Raw genomic sequence first — 17,127 nt, forward strand, 5'->3', positions numbered from 1 at the left:
AACGGTATGTGTACACAATTGATTGCTTTCCTTAGTTTCCAGTATAGTTTGTAATTTCTTTTGTTTTAAAACCTACATGGTGATTCATTATTTTTTAGGTATTAACAGCATAGATTTACTGCCTTTTATTTTACATTTAATTTTTGGTTTTCACAGATGCACAATTAAGCATATTTGACCTTGTTATTCAAGCTTACTGACAAAAGAAACATCATTATATTTTGATAGACTTTGTTGTGATATTTCGTCACTCCTAAATATATTCATATGAGAAATGTTATAAAACTGCATCATAGGTTATGTGAAATGGTGTTGATGAATTGTGTACACACTTGATAGCTTTTCTTGCTTTCCAGTAGTTTGTAATTTCTTTTGTTTTATAACCTACATGGTGATTCATTATTTTTTTACTTATTAACAGCATAAATAATGAAAATGTTAATGAAAAACAGTATATTTATGTTGCCAAAACTTTGCTTATAATATCATTATAATTATTGTCTTAACCCTAGTTATATCAATGTATTACATAATATTTTATTTTCTTTGTGTTTTAATATCGTAGCCTGTGTTGTTTTATTGCTTGAGTTTCTTACAGCATTTTTATCTATATCACACATTTTTAGATTATTAATCCTTTAATTAATCCTGCTTAACAGTATCAATCACTCTTATTTTTATCAATTGTATGTATATTTTAATATGTTTTGTACAACGCCATTGAATATAATTATATAAATAGGCGTTTCATCAAATTAGCAAGTCTCAAGTTTCAAGATATACTGCCTTTTATTTTACATTTAATTTTTGGTTTTCACAGATGCACAATTATGCATATTTAGCTTCGTTATTCAAGCTTACTGACAAAAGAAACATCATTATATTTTGTTAGAACTTGTTTTGATATTTCGTCACTCTTAAATATATTCATATGAGAAATGTTACAAAACTAGATCATAGTTTATGTGAAATGGTGTTGATGACTTTTGTACGAAAGCAATGTTCATTAGTTTAGTACATAGATCTAGTGCAATATGAAATGCAAAGAAATTAATTATTATTAAGGAAGTATTACCTTTCTAAAGAAAACAATATTCATAAGACAATTCCAATATTTGTTTTATATGCGTTTTTCGGCATATCTGTTTAACCCAGCTTTTTACCTTAGCTTATACCTTTGTAAGCATCCAATAAAATTTGGATAAAATTTCTCGCCAGTTAAGGTCAGAAACTTTCAATATAGAAAACGTGCCATCTACAAACAATTATCCCATTTGAAATAATAGGTTATTCAATTTACTTTCTATTTTGTGACGTATATGATACGAAAAGTGATACTTCAGTGCATTTTGCAATGATGTCAACTGAGTGTTCAGCATGATTTTTTTTTATCTCTAATGAAAAGTCCTGAGGAATAGAACAGTTTCATGCTCAACTCTCGACATCAATACAGTTTGTGTGTGCCCCAATATATTTAGAAGATTGTCAGCGCCAGAGTGTTTGTACTTAAAGGCTATATTCTCATATTTAATAATTACTACCATAGTGCATCATGTGAACTACTATATTTTAGATAGTAAAGTATTATTGTTCCCTACCTTGATATTTGTTTTTGACCAAAATATTTTTAATTGTTTTCAAAATTGACTGTTGACCATGTAAAAGTATTAAGTTTTAATCAAGCCGTTGTTCCATGAGTGGAATTGTGACCTATATTTAATGAATTGCATTCCATCCCACAAGGTATCAGCGATAGTGCCTGGTCAATAAAGGAATCGCTATAGAAAAGTTATCACGTTAACTAGTTGAACTTTAATTTTACTTTAACCAGAAATATCTTAAAATGAAGATATTTGGTGATAACATTATGGTATGTCAATAATAGATTTTTTATGTGTTTTCAACAATAGCATGATAAATGCTTTTTTTCATTAATTTAATAAAAATTATTCCACCATATTGACCAATTTATTAAGCATGAGGACGATGATTCCCAAAAATATTAATAATTGAATCACAAAACAATGTCCAAGAAACCATTAAGAGGTTTGTTTGAAGAATCCGCGTATAAATATTTCAAATATGTACGGAAAATTCGCGTGCAGCAGGTTGACAATTTCTGTCCTGTATCTAAAGATACATAATCAATGAAATATCTAATAATGCAAAATATGCCACAAAATCTGACGCAACAGCCCGTAATTGATTTGCTTGTGAGGCAGCTAAGATCCCATTGATATAACTCTTTATCTTTCACCAACACCAACCACAATCAACTGTGTTTATCTTTTAAAATATATTTCTTGTTTAGACTACATTTACAAATGTAGACACATGCAAAGAATGGTGTATATTAATAATATATTTAACAAAAAGATTCTAACAGTAGCTTCAGAAATATCTTATAAATGATTCAATTGTGACAATTGGTCTCACATACTCTGGAAAGCACACGTATGTTATAGCACTATGATTTCTGTATGCGTGAATAAAAAGTTCTTCTAAAAAATGTATTTGTTGTGACATTTGTTGTTTCCACAAATAAAGTGCGATGATATGGATGTAGTTCATTTAAATACATAAGTAATATACCTAAGTAATTAAACTTGTTAGACATTCATGTTTGTAGATTTTCGTTGGTCCAAACAAATGTTAATTAAGAAGTTTGATATCAGTCATTATAAAAAATTCAAGATCCACTGAATATGCTAAATTTTTCGAATTTATGTCATTTTAATTCAACAAAATACAATAAAGCCACGGTTATAACTCTTAAACACAATGCTGCATTCAAAAAAGCCAATGTCCTACAGTAAAAAACCTTGGCAGCATTGATACCTGGACCCATTAGAATAAGTCTAATAGTCCAAATGAAGGTCAATTTAAAAGTCAAAATGAAGAAAGGTGATGTGGGGGTGTTGAGTGATGTGGGGGTGTTGAGTGTTCACAGATAACATCCATACAAGTATCAAATATCTGTAGCATGGGGTATTAGACAAAACATGTAATTTTAGGTAAACCATAAATGTTGAACTTCTGGATAAGTTTAAAACCAAAAGTGGGTCAAAGTCAAGATTAAATTCAGGTCAGATACTGTGGGTGTGTTGAAAGTGTTCACAGACATCAGCCATGCCAATATCAAAGCTTAAGCAAACATTATTGATGTAGAGTAAACCTCTCATTTTGGCTTAACCAACATATTGGACCTTCTGAATTAGTCTTAGTCAAAAAGATGGTTTTTGATGGAGCTGGCTCTGATAGCAGAATTAGAATAAGGAGTGACTACAATGTGCTGGAAATACACAAGAAACATGGGGTTATACAGAGGAATTAATTAATTTTATGTTAGATTATTGGACAGCCAAGGGCAACTGCTAATCATATTCTGTATTTTGGTTCCATTATTGCCATACATTGAACTCAAAACCGATGTAAACTATGCTTATATTGAATTTCAAATGCATACATGAGAGCCATAATGCTATAGAACCAAACTTGAATTGTCTCTTCCAATGCATTGTTTAGTTATATACCAACTCATGCAAAAGACAAACAAATCTTACCGGACATGAGGTCTGATAACTTTTAAAATTTACCAGACCTTTAAGTTCTAGGTTCTAAGAATTGTGCTATGAGTTTGTAACGTCACCAGCAAAGATAGCCAGTTTGACTAGTTGGTAAAATCTGTTTATTTTAAAGTTGAATTATCTATAGAAGTAAAATAAACATAAACCAGTCCATATTTTTTTTACATATTCATAGTTTTGTGTTCATTTTTAATCAAAGTCTTAGGTATTGCTGTTTTTTTTGTTGTTGGACACTACAAAACGGATTTTGCATTTTCAGAAGAGAAGACAGTTAAGGACAATTAATTAAACAATGACACAATCACAACATTATAAGTATAACATACAAAGCATGAACAGTTTTAACCCCAGAGGCACTCTATGAAACTTCTGTTGTAGAAAATAAATATATTTTGCTAAAAAACATTTATCAAAATTTCTGGGCCTTTCACTTTTATAAAGTGTTCATGCCCTTGAACACTTTGTTACAATATAAGCCCAGTGATCCCTTGAGTGTGCAAGTAAAATGCTTTGCATAGACATTTTATTTAGAGACCCACTACAGAACATCATCTATGAAACCTGTGATGCTTGGCGTTCTTCTGGGTGCCGCTACTCAATCAGGAATAATTGGTAAAAACTTTTTAACAGACATATTTACAATCTCAAAACAAAAAAATAGAAAATTCTGGGATTTGCAGCCTTATAAAGGAAATATTTTAAACTTGCATGTTTTATTGTGTATGACCCAGTGAAAGGTATTATACACTGAAGACCATCAGTAGAGGATACGAGATGACGAGAAAAGGACATCACATATCAAGTATGAAATGTGTAAGAAACTTTTAAGAGGAACAGTAGAGGACATCACATTTCATATCAAGTATGTCAAGTAACAGAATCTTAACTTTAAAGAATGTAAAATATTATTTTTTAAGTATGAAAGGTATCAGAAAAGAGACAAGTAGAGGATGCGACTGAATAATTTTTAATTATTACAGGTAAGAGCCTTGCAGTTACAGAGAAGAATACTTTTTATACAGCTTTATAAAAATTGTACTTTAAATATATTTGTAGCTCGTTATACTTAAGGACGTTAGCGGCAGTTACGTTTCATGCAAATTTGTTTTTAGGGTAACACCAGTTGTGGAATATGTGTATGCTTTTTCGGATAGTCGTTTAAAACTGGATATATGTCAAATAAGGGAATACTACATGTATCAAGATACAAGAGTTCTGCATTCTGAGTAATATGCCCCCCAAACAGGGCTTTGAACTAGTGACCCAAATTTCAAAAGGGGTCATCTACTGTCCAAGGCCAATGCACATGCGAAGTATCAAGCCAATCAGTCAATTTGTTGACAAATTATTGATCGGAAACGATTTTCACACTTGTTACAGTGACCTTGAACTTTGACCTTGTAACCCCAATTTCAATAGGGGTCATCTACTGTCCAAGGCCACAGTGCACATGGGAAGTATCAAGCCAATCCGTCTATTGGTTGACAAGTTATTGAGCAGAAACAATTTTCTCAATAATTGTGACATTGATCTTGACCTTTGAGCTATATAGTGACCCCAATTTCAATACTACTGTCCAAGGCCAATTAAAATAATAAATTATAAAGTATCAAGCCAAACGGCCAATTGGTTGACGAGTTATTGATCTGAAACAATTGTCACACTTATTGTGACAGTAACCTTAACCTTTGACCTAGTGAACCCAATTGCAATAGGGGTCATCTGCTGTCCAAGGCCAATGCATATAAGAATATTCAAACCAATCGGTCAATTGGTTGAGGAGTTATTTATCAGAAACGATTTTAATACTCTTTGTGACAGTGACCTTGACCTTTGACCCCGACGTTTTAGACTGATAATTGCAAAATATTTTTAAAACGCCAGTGTCTTAAATACCATTAAATGTGTTATACATTGTTTTTTTTTCGCATGATTCCACTGTTGAAAGGCAAAATACATCTGCTCGCAACAAACAAACCGTATTTGGATAACTTCCGCTAAGCATGAGCTTTGATTTTTATCGATTTTCATTACAGCATGATACAATGAGGAGGGCCGATACTATGAGACTAAGGGATATTAAATAATTTCACAAACTGTTTAAACTTTTTTGTAGCATGTTAAAGTTTTCCTTAAAATGCAAAACTTTTGTTGAAATATGTTTAACCGTACACAAACTGTGAACATAAAAATGTTTTGCATACATATTTTCATAGCAACTTCAATAATAATTGTTACTGCGAATAGAATTTATGCATAAAATGGAATGCCTTGACTTGGTAAAGTCATGTTAAGAATTAAAACTAATACCGTTGATTATTAAAGGCTTTAAGTGTATTGTGTACGTCTTGTTTTAAGATGGATACTTACTTAAAACTACTTTAGATAATCTTGATACACATTAATTATGCCCCCCTTCAAAGAAAGAGGGGGTATATTGCTTTGCTCATGTCGGTCGGTCGGTCGGTCGGTCCGTCCACCAGGTGGTTGTCAGACGATAACTCAAGAACGCTTGGGCCTAGGATCATGAAACTTCATGGGTAGATTGATCATGACTCGCAAATGACCCCTATTGATTTTGAGGTCACTAGGTCAAAGGTCAAGGTCACGATGACCCGAAATAGTAAAATGGTTTCCGGATGATAACTCAAGAACGTATACGCCGAGGATCATGAAACTTCATGGGTAGATTGATCATGACTCGCAGATGACTCCTATTGATTTTGAGGTCACTAGGTCAAAGGTCAAGGTCATGGTGACCCGAAATAGTAAAATGATTTTCGCATGATAATTCAAGAACGCATTTGCCTAGGATCATGAAACTTTATAGGTAGATTGATCATGACTCGCAGATGACCCCTATTGATTTTCAGGTCACTAGGTCAAAGGTCAAGGTCACGGTGACCCGAAATAGTAAAATGATATTCGGATGATAACTCAAGAACGCATATGCCTAGGATCATGAAACCTCATAGGTAGATTGATCATGACTCGCAGATGACCCCTATTGATTTTGAGGTCACAAGGTCAAAGGTCAAGGTCACGGTGACCCGAAATAGTAAAATGATTTTCGGATGATAACTCAAGAACGCTTTTGCCTAGGATCATGACACTTCATAGATACATTGATCATGGCTTGCAGATGACCCCTATTGATTTTCAGGTCACTAGGTCAAAGATCAAGGTCACAGTGACAAAAGTCGTATTCACACAATGGCTGCCAGTACAACGGGCAGCCCATATGGGGGGCATGCATGTTTTACAAACAGCCCTTGTTATTATTTGTGTTGTCATTTAAATTTAAATCTACATTTGCATTGGAATACAGCAATACATTGGTAAAGTCATGCCAAGAATCACAATTAAACAACATTGATATACCACTTTAAATGTATTCTATACATCTTGGTTTTGTTGGTTGCTGTATAATCCTACTTGTACTGATTTTCCTACAAATAATTTGTTTTCATGTTAATTTTAATCTAATTTTGCATTGGCATACAACAAAATATTCATCAAGTAATGTCAAGCATTACAATTAAAGGGGCCTTTTCACAGATTTTGGCATTTTTTAATTCATTCATAAAATGCTTTATATTGATAAATGTAAACATTGGATCGTAAAGGCTTCAGTAAAAAATCAAGAATAAAATTAAAAAAAGGAAAAGAACATTGCCCGGAGCAGGTTTCGAACCAGTGACCCCTGGAGTCCTGAAGTAAAAACGCTTTAGCCTACTGAGCTATTCCGCCGAGTACACATACTTGACGTATTTTATACCTTATATAAGCAATCTTCGTAGTTTCACAAAATTTAACGACAAAAACAGAACTCTCCAAATTATTCAATCGTTTCGCGTTGCAACGCTTTATAATTTTTAGGTTTTAAAATCGTCAAAAGATGCATATAATGGGTATATTAGACCATGGTAAATGTTCAGTATTACTGTTTCCTCACAAATATCATAACTAAAACGAAAATTTGCGAATCTGAAACAACTTTTTTCAATTTTGTCAATTTACCAAAGCGTGAAAAGATCCCTTTAATACGGTTCATATGCCTCTTTAAATGTTTTGTATACGTCTTGTGTAAAGTTGGATTCTGTATTAACCTACTTTTACTGAATTGCTACATTTAATGTGTGTTTTCATTTACATTTAAATCTACTTTTTCAATTGCATACAGCAATACATGCATTAGTATGTGTTTTGCCCAGTACCATGTACATGCTTTCCACGTTTTTTTCAATTGTATTTTACTACATGCAGTTAAACTGCTGTTGTGAACAAACAACCCTGGTGACCTTTTTTTTCTTTTTTTCTTTTGATTAAGTTATAATTCATAAAAAAAGAGGGTAAATTTTGACAAAATCTAGGTATGGGAAGGCATTAAAAACAAGAGTACCACCTAGCGGATAAAGACTGCTCATCTATTTTTCATTATAAAGGTGAAGGGACCTATCTCAATACTTCAATCAAAAAGGAGGGAGGGGTGGGGTGGAGAGGGGCGTATAGTGTGGTCATTTATTAGATTGTCTTCCAAAAATAAGAAAAACAATGGACAAACAAACAAAAATTGGGGGGGGGGGGGGGGGAAGGATACTTGGGTGGGATGGTTGGACGGTCTTTCAAAAACAACATAATACAAATAAATATTTGTGTTTTTTGTGTTGTGGGGTCGGGGGTAAGAGGGGGATATAGTGTGAGGGTGTGGTCATTTATTAGATGATCTTTACAAAATAAGAAAAAATGTGGAAACAAAAAATCTGGGGGGGGATTCTGATGTGGGGCGTGGGGGATGGTTTGGGTGGAGTCTATTGTGGTATGTCAGGTAAGTGTTGTTTTGTAAAAGTATGAATCAAATCTGATCATAAATAAAGAAGTCATAAAAGGCAATTTTAGCAAAATTTAGTAATTTGACCTTGAGAGTCAAAGTCATTCAAATGTCAAGGTCAAATTCAACTTGCCAGGTACAGTTCCCTCATGATAGTCTGAAAGTATTTGAAGTTAAGCAATAGCCTTGATACTTTAGAAGTTAAGTGGATCTAAACACAAAATTTAACCAAATATTCAAAGTTACTAAGTCAAAAAAGGGCGATAATTCCGTCAAAATGCCAACCAATCTGAGTTATGCATTTTGTCCTGTACAGTCCGCTTATGATAGTTAACGAGTGTTCCAAGTCTGAAAGCAATAGCTATGATACTTTAGGAGTAAAGTGGACCAAAACACAAAACTTAATGAAATGTTCAATTTTCTAGGTATAAAGGGGCCATAATTCTGTCAAAATGCCAGTCAGAGTTACATGACTTTGCCTGCACAGTCTCCTTATGACATTTAGTAAGTGTTGCAAGTATGAAAGCAATAGCTTTGATACTTAAGGAATAAAGTGGACCTAAACATAAAACTTAACCAAATTTTCAATTTTCTAAGTATAAAAAGGTCACATATTTCTGTCAAAATGCCAGCCAGAGTTATGTAACTTTGCCTGCCCAGTCCCCTCATGATAGTTAGTAAGTGTACCAAGTTTGAATGCAATAGCTTTGATACTTCATGAGAAAAGTGGACCTTAACACAAAACTTAAACGGACGCCGACGCTGATGCAGACGCCGACCCACAGGTGATGACAATAGCTCATATTTTTTTTTCAAAAAATAGAATCTGAATCTGATGAGCTTATAATAATTGTTTTAAATGTTATCTCTTATGCGTATTTGATTGTCCATAACATATACTGTGTCTTTATGTACATGTAAAGGTATATATTCTTATGCGTGCGTGCGCGCGTGCGTGTGTGAATTAAAATCATTATCAATGACTGTATTCATGTCATATAGAATATATGTCATATAAAATGACTGATATACTGTGTCTTTATGTACATGTAAACATATATTCTTATGCGTGCGTGCGCGCGTGCGTGTGTGAATTAAAATCATTATCAATGACTGTATTCATGTCATATAGAATATATGTCATATAAAATGACTGATATGCATTTTATTAATTTCCATTTGCAAACTTCTGTTGTTTTTGTTATTGTTTAAAATTAATTAAAACAAACATGAATATGTTAATTTATGTTAGAAAAAATAAATTGAAGTTAAATTAAATCAGTAATTATATTGTAACCGTTTTCTCCCCACGGTCAGTAATATCGCATGGCCCAAAACAACATGGATTAATTTGGGCAAACAGCGGTAAGTTTGCTGCCACCAGTCCACGTTGAATTTGTGAACAATTATTAAATCCAAACTCAAATGTCTTCTACTAATTTTATTTCACAATCACACATTATTCAAGAAAGCACACTAGAAATACACTATTATGGTTAGTAACAAAAAGTATTTAAAACATTTAAGTATCGATTTCAAGACACAAGTTTTCAACAATATATATTTAAAGCATCCCCTTGTTTCCCTCCTCCACCCCTTTTTAATCCCCAAAACCCTCTTTATATACTAAGGCTGTATGCAAATTTTCCCTAATATGCAAATTTTCGCCAATATGCAAATCTTCGCCAATATGCAAATTTTCGCAAATATGCAAATTTCTGGAAATTGCAGAAATTGAGAGATTTATAGCAATTAGCAGAAATGCAGAGGTACTCATGGGAGAGATGGCCTGCACCTGGTATTAAACAGAGGTCACTGTGTGACCAGCAATAACATTATAGAAGTATCCATTACTCCCAACTTGAACATAATTAAATGGACAAAATGAGCTTATTAAAAAAATGCAACACTGCCCTCCTCTCGGATTGGAGCCTCCTGGCGACAGGATAATAAGCAGTTACTAGACACTCCCACATTCAAACAGTAAATGTACAAACTACCTTCTTTTTTTTTTTTTTTGCTACTCTAAAAAAAAGATAAAAAAATATATGGATAAATTTAAAAACAAAATATTTTTGACCAGGACTATGCCATTCAAAAATTTCATCCACACAAGGTCATAACATATATGTGAAATTTATCCATGAACTGTCCCTAAAAAAAACTGTTAAGAATTATTTCAAAAATTTTTCATCACCATTAAGAAAAAGAAAAAAAAAACAACAACACCCAACAACAACAAAACAATTCAACACAATATCCCTGGCAGATAAAAAGAAATCAGCATCTTAATATATATACCTCACCTAAAGCAAAGCAATATTAAAGAAGTAATGAGACAAACATATTATAAGGCTAAACGGTTTAAGAAAACAGTTCACAATGATAATTTTATCATTACGTTGACAATTTCTTAAAAAGTTATTAATTGCATAGACTATGATACAATGTCGCACACAGTTATAATGCATAGAGATAAACCATGTAAAAACTACAACATTTAAATATCAGTTTATTTAAAATATTAAATTGAAATTTCAAAAATGTTAGCGTCACTCAATATTACAGTTCATTTCTGTCTGTAATTATTGTCTTTTTTTTTCTGGTCACTCATTTTAAAATCCAACACATACAACACACAGCGTCAATAAAGTTTTCCCAGCACAAAACTGTTTTTTTGCCTCAGTATACAGCAGTCCATCCCGAACGCACGACCAAAGACTCAGCTGTCCCTCGCATTAGCCACGCACGACCCAGCCACAATGTCGTCCTTCGCAATACCCACGCACGATGAAGCCATAAAGTCGTCCTTCGCATTACCCACGCACGATCCAGGGTTTCGAAGAACACAGTAGTCCAAACATTCAGCTACTTAGAAAAACCTTAATTTTGATGATGACACTTAGTTATTCCAGAATTAGATAACACAATTTTTAATTACACCACACATAAATCCAGGAATGGTGGAAACAGGTAAATCCATAGATGGTACAACACATAAATCCAGGATTGGTACCCCGGACACACAAAACCAGGAAACTGACGAATACTGCAACTTAAATCCAGTAAATACTTCTCACAAATTCGAATTAACACTTATTGAAATAAATTTAGAGCTGGAAAGCACAATTTTTAATAGCACCAAACATCTGATGAACACTGCAACTAAATCCAGTTAACACTTTTCATAGATTGTGACCATTAACACTTTTATTTAACAGCACTTTTACATGATTTCAGAACTTCAAATCCTGAGCAGCAGAATTACTTTTCTTCACACTGTTATCTGATTTTATTGATGACAATTACTTATAAATAAATACAGAACTGAAATACACAATTCACAATATAATCACACAATAAGTCTACATTTTATCTTTGTGTTCTGATGTTAACAGTCTAAACTCAAATTTAGAAATGGTTTAACAAAGGTGCTCTTCGCCCAGTCACTGTTCTGTTTGTTAATACCATTTACTGGCTTAATTTTCTGTTAATTTGAGTGTGACTTTGAACAGATGTCTTAAACTAACAAAGCTACAAGCAAGTGTTGATAGGGATAAACACCATTCCCTAGGACAAGAGTTCATTACAAAGATTTGGTTGTTTATCATGGTCAAAGTACTAACAATAATTTGATTGCAGAGACCCTTGACATGATACTAATGGTCATTACTGTCTAATTCCTGGAATGTTCTGCAGTTTGAGATAAACAGTGAAGACATTAGCACTGACAGTGTGTTTATGATTCAAGCAGTTTCGAAGAAGGGTTGTTTTGCCAGGCAAGTTAAATAAACATTATACGGTCTGAATAATGTTGCCATCAACATTAAGAGATTCCAACCATCCCATTATATTGCCTTGAAGAAATCAGTCTGTCTTCTATTTCGAAGTTCCCTTCTTAATATTGTAACAGTTGGTGGGGTTGTGATTTTTGTTGTTTCAACTAATCATTTCATTGGATACCAGTAAAAGAATAGTTTCACTTGAAACTAGAACACAATTTTTAAAAAGTCCATCCCTCACTTGAAGCATATTCTTTGAACGTAGAGGCTTGACAAATTAAAATAATAACACGATTTTAAAACATGCTTCCTTAATAATCCAGGTAACACCATGTGATCCCGTATGGTCATGTCCTTATATGGATATCTTCTTAATAAGACGTACTCCATCAACTTAAGGATATACAAATTCAGCAACAAATTGCAATCTGCTGGTGGTTAACTGGTAAAATCATCCATTGATGGTTGAAGGCATTTCACCATCCTGGGATGACACAACCCACGTACTTCTGGGTCAACACATTACAACATTGATCCATCCTCTATCCAGTAAATGACACAACCCATGTCCGTCTGGGTTATTGCAACATTGTAACACCTTTCGGAGAATGATTCACAAAAAGCGAGGACTTGAGCTGGTCATTAGCATTGACAGTTATGTCGTAATCATTCATGAAAAAAATGATATGCTAGATCGTAGTCTAAGTGTCGTTCCCTCTTCCACCCCTTTCGGAGATACTTCTTGACCATTGTCCGAACTCTACCAGTGTACCTGTGAAAGTCCGTCTTCACACTTCCCACACATTATGCAACTGAACACATCATGATTTAAAAAAAAGAGTAAACGTGAATTCAAAGCATGAGAACTTTGCCTGGAAATAGTAGTGTTTCCAGTGTACAGAATATCACATTTATTTTAACAAATTTCGACCATTTTTGTATTGATTCACACAAACACTGTAGCTCTTGACAAGCAGTCATTGTCCTGTGCTGTAACAATCACACTCTGTTGGATCACTTGTGAGGAATTCTGTTTAAACTGTCACAGTTTAAGTGCTTTTTGCCCATTTTGATGTTCACATTTAAAATTGTTTCATAATTTCCACTTGTCAAACCATCTATTTAACTGTAATAATTATTTACTTTTTTGATGAATTCTTCTTAGATTCTTGCACATAGTTTCATACACTGAAGAAATTTCCATCGCACCAGCTTGAACTTTCTGTGGTTATTCCGATGTGAAGTCAGTCTGAAAATTTCTACAGGTTCCATTAAACATCTAGCAGGTGACCCTGCGCGTAATAAATCACTTTGTCCCACAATGACAGCAATTTGACAAATTGAAACAACCACAATTATCAAAATCAAACATGGTACAATTGCCATATTTCCACTGGCAATAAAACAGTCCTCTGAGGGTTGCTTCCAAAAGCTCACTTTCATCCTGTTGTTTTCCATTGATAAATTTAATCAATCATTTAAATCTTTAAAATCACAGAAATCCTCGAAGTTTCACATGTGTTGAAGTCCATAAATCCGTGAAAATAAATTTTCACAGAAATCCCGCCGCTGCTCACCAGTGTAACCGTTTTCTCCCCACGGTCAGTAATATCGCATGGCCCAAAACAACATGGATTAATTTGGGCAAACAGCGGTAAGTTTGCTGCCACCAGTCCACGTTGAATTTGTGAACAATTATTAAATCCAAACTCAAATGTCTTCTACTAATTTTATTTCACAATCACACATTATTCAAGAAAGCACACTAGAAATACACTATTATGGTTAGTAACAAAAAGTATTTAAAACATTTAAGTATCGATTTCAAGACACAAGTTTTCAACAATATATATTTAAAGCATCCCCTTGTTTCCCTCCTCCACCCCTTTTTAATCCCCAAAACCCTCTTTATATACTAAGGCTGTATGCAAATTTTCGCTAATATGCAAATTTTCGCCAATATGCAAATTTTCGCCAATATGCAAATTTTCGCAAATATGCAAATTTCTGGAAATTGCAGAAATTGAGAGATTTATAGCAATTAGCAGAAATGCAGAGGTACTCATGGGAGAGATGGCCTGCACCTGGTATTAAACAGAGGTCACTGTGTGACCAGCAATAACATTATAGAAGTATCCATTACTCCCAACTTGAACATAATTAAATGGACAAAATGAGCTTATTAAAAAAATGCAACAATATATATCGAAAGAAATAGAGGTTGTTTTCAACAGTTTTCTCATTAATTTACTCAATTTTTGATGTTATTATTAAACCTTATTTGTGAATTGTTCTTATGCAGAATTAGGCTTCTTGTTCTAGTGCAAATAAAAAATTAACAGCACAGGTGACCCATGATTTTTATTTTATTTTTTTATCCACAACAGATGGTTCCAGCAAAATACCAAAAAATATCATAATCTGGGTATAACAAAATTGTCATTTAAACTGCAGCATTCGTCCTTAAGACCCTTATTAGTTTCCCCATCTGAGGGTCATATTGATGGAAATGTTCTAATTATATGCAGCGTGCTTGTGTTTCGAGATTAAATAACCTGGATGGTAGCAATGTAGGTCTTGAACTTTAAGCCGGCTTGATGTTGCTTTTAAAAGAAACTGTAATTTCAATAATTCCCCAAGTAATTACACTATATGTAACACATTTAAGTTAATAAATTGAATTACTGAGGAGTTTATAAACGCTTCATCCAGATCAGTGCCTTTGAGCAATGTGTGAACATATTAAAGTTGGGCTCTGAAACATCTCAGAAGCGTGTTTTACACTTTGGTATTGCCGTCTCAATTTGCAAATTGCTTCATTAATACAGCGATGATGCTGCCAATGTTTAGAAATATATCCAGATATATTATGTTGTTCTTTTTTAAAAAATGTTATCTCATGCGTATTTGATTGTCCATAACATATACTGTGTCTTTATGTACATGTAAACGTATATATTCTTATGCGTGCGTGCGTGTGTGAATTAAAATCATTATCAATGACTGTATTCATGTCATTGACCTTACAATTATTTATATATATATACTCTAGTTTTGTTCCTTATCTTTGTAAATAATATAATGTCTGTATTGAGTTACTTCATTTTGATCTATTGTATGTGTATATACTCAATTGTATTTAATTGTTTATAACCTGTATTATATTTTATGCTCTCCATGAATGGAGGAAAAATAAAAGTCTATCTATCTATCTATCTATAAACCACACATGATAGCTACCTCACACTTTGTACTTAAATACATGATTACAGCCATTACATGCAGATGGTGAATGTTACCAAGTGATACATCATTTAATGATTAGATAGAATATCAGCTGATGTATAGGATGTTCTAAATATGAATTAGGTCATTAAGTACCGACAAACACAGTCTGGATAACGTAAGCAATTAAATATAAAACAAGAGGGCCAAGATGGCCCTAGTTCGTTCACCTGAGAGGAGTCCGTTCATTCAATCTTTACCAAACGTCAAACTTGACCTAGATATTGTCTAGACAAACATCATGGTCAAGTTTCATCATTATTGAACCAAAACTCTGGCATTATGGAGTGATTTTGTTTTTGTAAGTTTTGACCTGGTGACCTATATTTTGAGTAGACCCCCCTTACCAAACATCAAACTTTGCTTTCAAAAATAAATATTATGACCAAGATTCATAAAATCTGAAACAAAATTGTGACCTCTAGAGTGTTTACAAGGATTTTGTATAATATAATGAAAATTTGGACAATCTAAGGTCAATAATTATCGCATTAATTATGTGATAGATATAAAACCAATCTTTTCACCAAGTTGCATGATGATTGGGCAAAAAATGTGACTTCTAGAGTGTTCACAAGCTTTTTTAACTTTATAAATATAAGAAAACTGCCCCCCCCCCCCTGGCAGCCATGTTATTCAACTGACTGGAACCATTTTCGAACTCAACTCTCATATCAAGGAAACACATGTTCTGACCAAATTTCATGAAAATTGGGCCAAAAATGTGACTTCTAAAGAGTGTTCACATGTTTTCACAATATATACATATAGAGAAAAATGCCCCGCGCACTGGCGGCCATGTTTTTTCACCGATCTGGACCATTTTCGAACTCTTCCAAGATATCAATAAAACCAATGTTTTGACCAACTTTCATGATGATTGGGCAAACATTGTGACTTCTGGAGTGTTAACAAGGTTTCTCTATAGCCCAATAAGGAAAACTGCCCCCCCCCCCTGGCAGCCCTGTTATTCAACTGACCGGAACCATTTTCGAACTCCACTCTCATATCAAGGAAACAAATGTTCTGACCAAATTTCATGAAAATTGGGCCAAAAATGTGACTTCTAGAGTGTTCACATGTTTTCACTATATACATATAGAGAAAAATGCACCTCAGACCCACTGGCGGCCATGTTTTTTCACCGATCTAGATCATTTTCGAACTTGTCCGAGATATCAATAAAACCAATAGTTTGACCAACTTTCATGATGATTGGGCAAAAATTGTGACTTGTGACTTCTAGAGTGTTTACAAGGTTTCTCTATAGCCAAATAAGGAAAACTGCCCCGCCCACTGGCGGCCATGTTTTTTCATCAGACCGAAACCACTTTTGAACTCAACCAACATATCATTAAGGCAAACATTTTGACCAAATTTCATGAAGATTGGAACAAAAATGTGACTTCTAGAGTGTTAACATGTTTTTACAATATACATATAGACAAAAATGCCCCACCCACTGGCGGCCATGTTTTTTCACCGATCTGGACCATTTTCAAAATCGTCCGAGATATCAATAAAACCAATGTTTTGACCAACTTTCATGATGATTGGGCAAAAATTTTGACTTCCAGAGTGTTCACAAGGTTTCTCTATAGCCAAATGAGGAAAACTGCCCCGCCCACTGGCGGCCATGTTT

This window comes from Dreissena polymorpha, chromosome 1, assembly GCF_020536995.1.
Source record: "Dreissena polymorpha isolate Duluth1 chromosome 1, UMN_Dpol_1.0, whole genome shotgun sequence".
In the NCBI taxonomy this organism is placed as follows: domain Eukaryota; kingdom Metazoa; phylum Mollusca; class Bivalvia; order Myida; family Dreissenidae; genus Dreissena; species Dreissena polymorpha.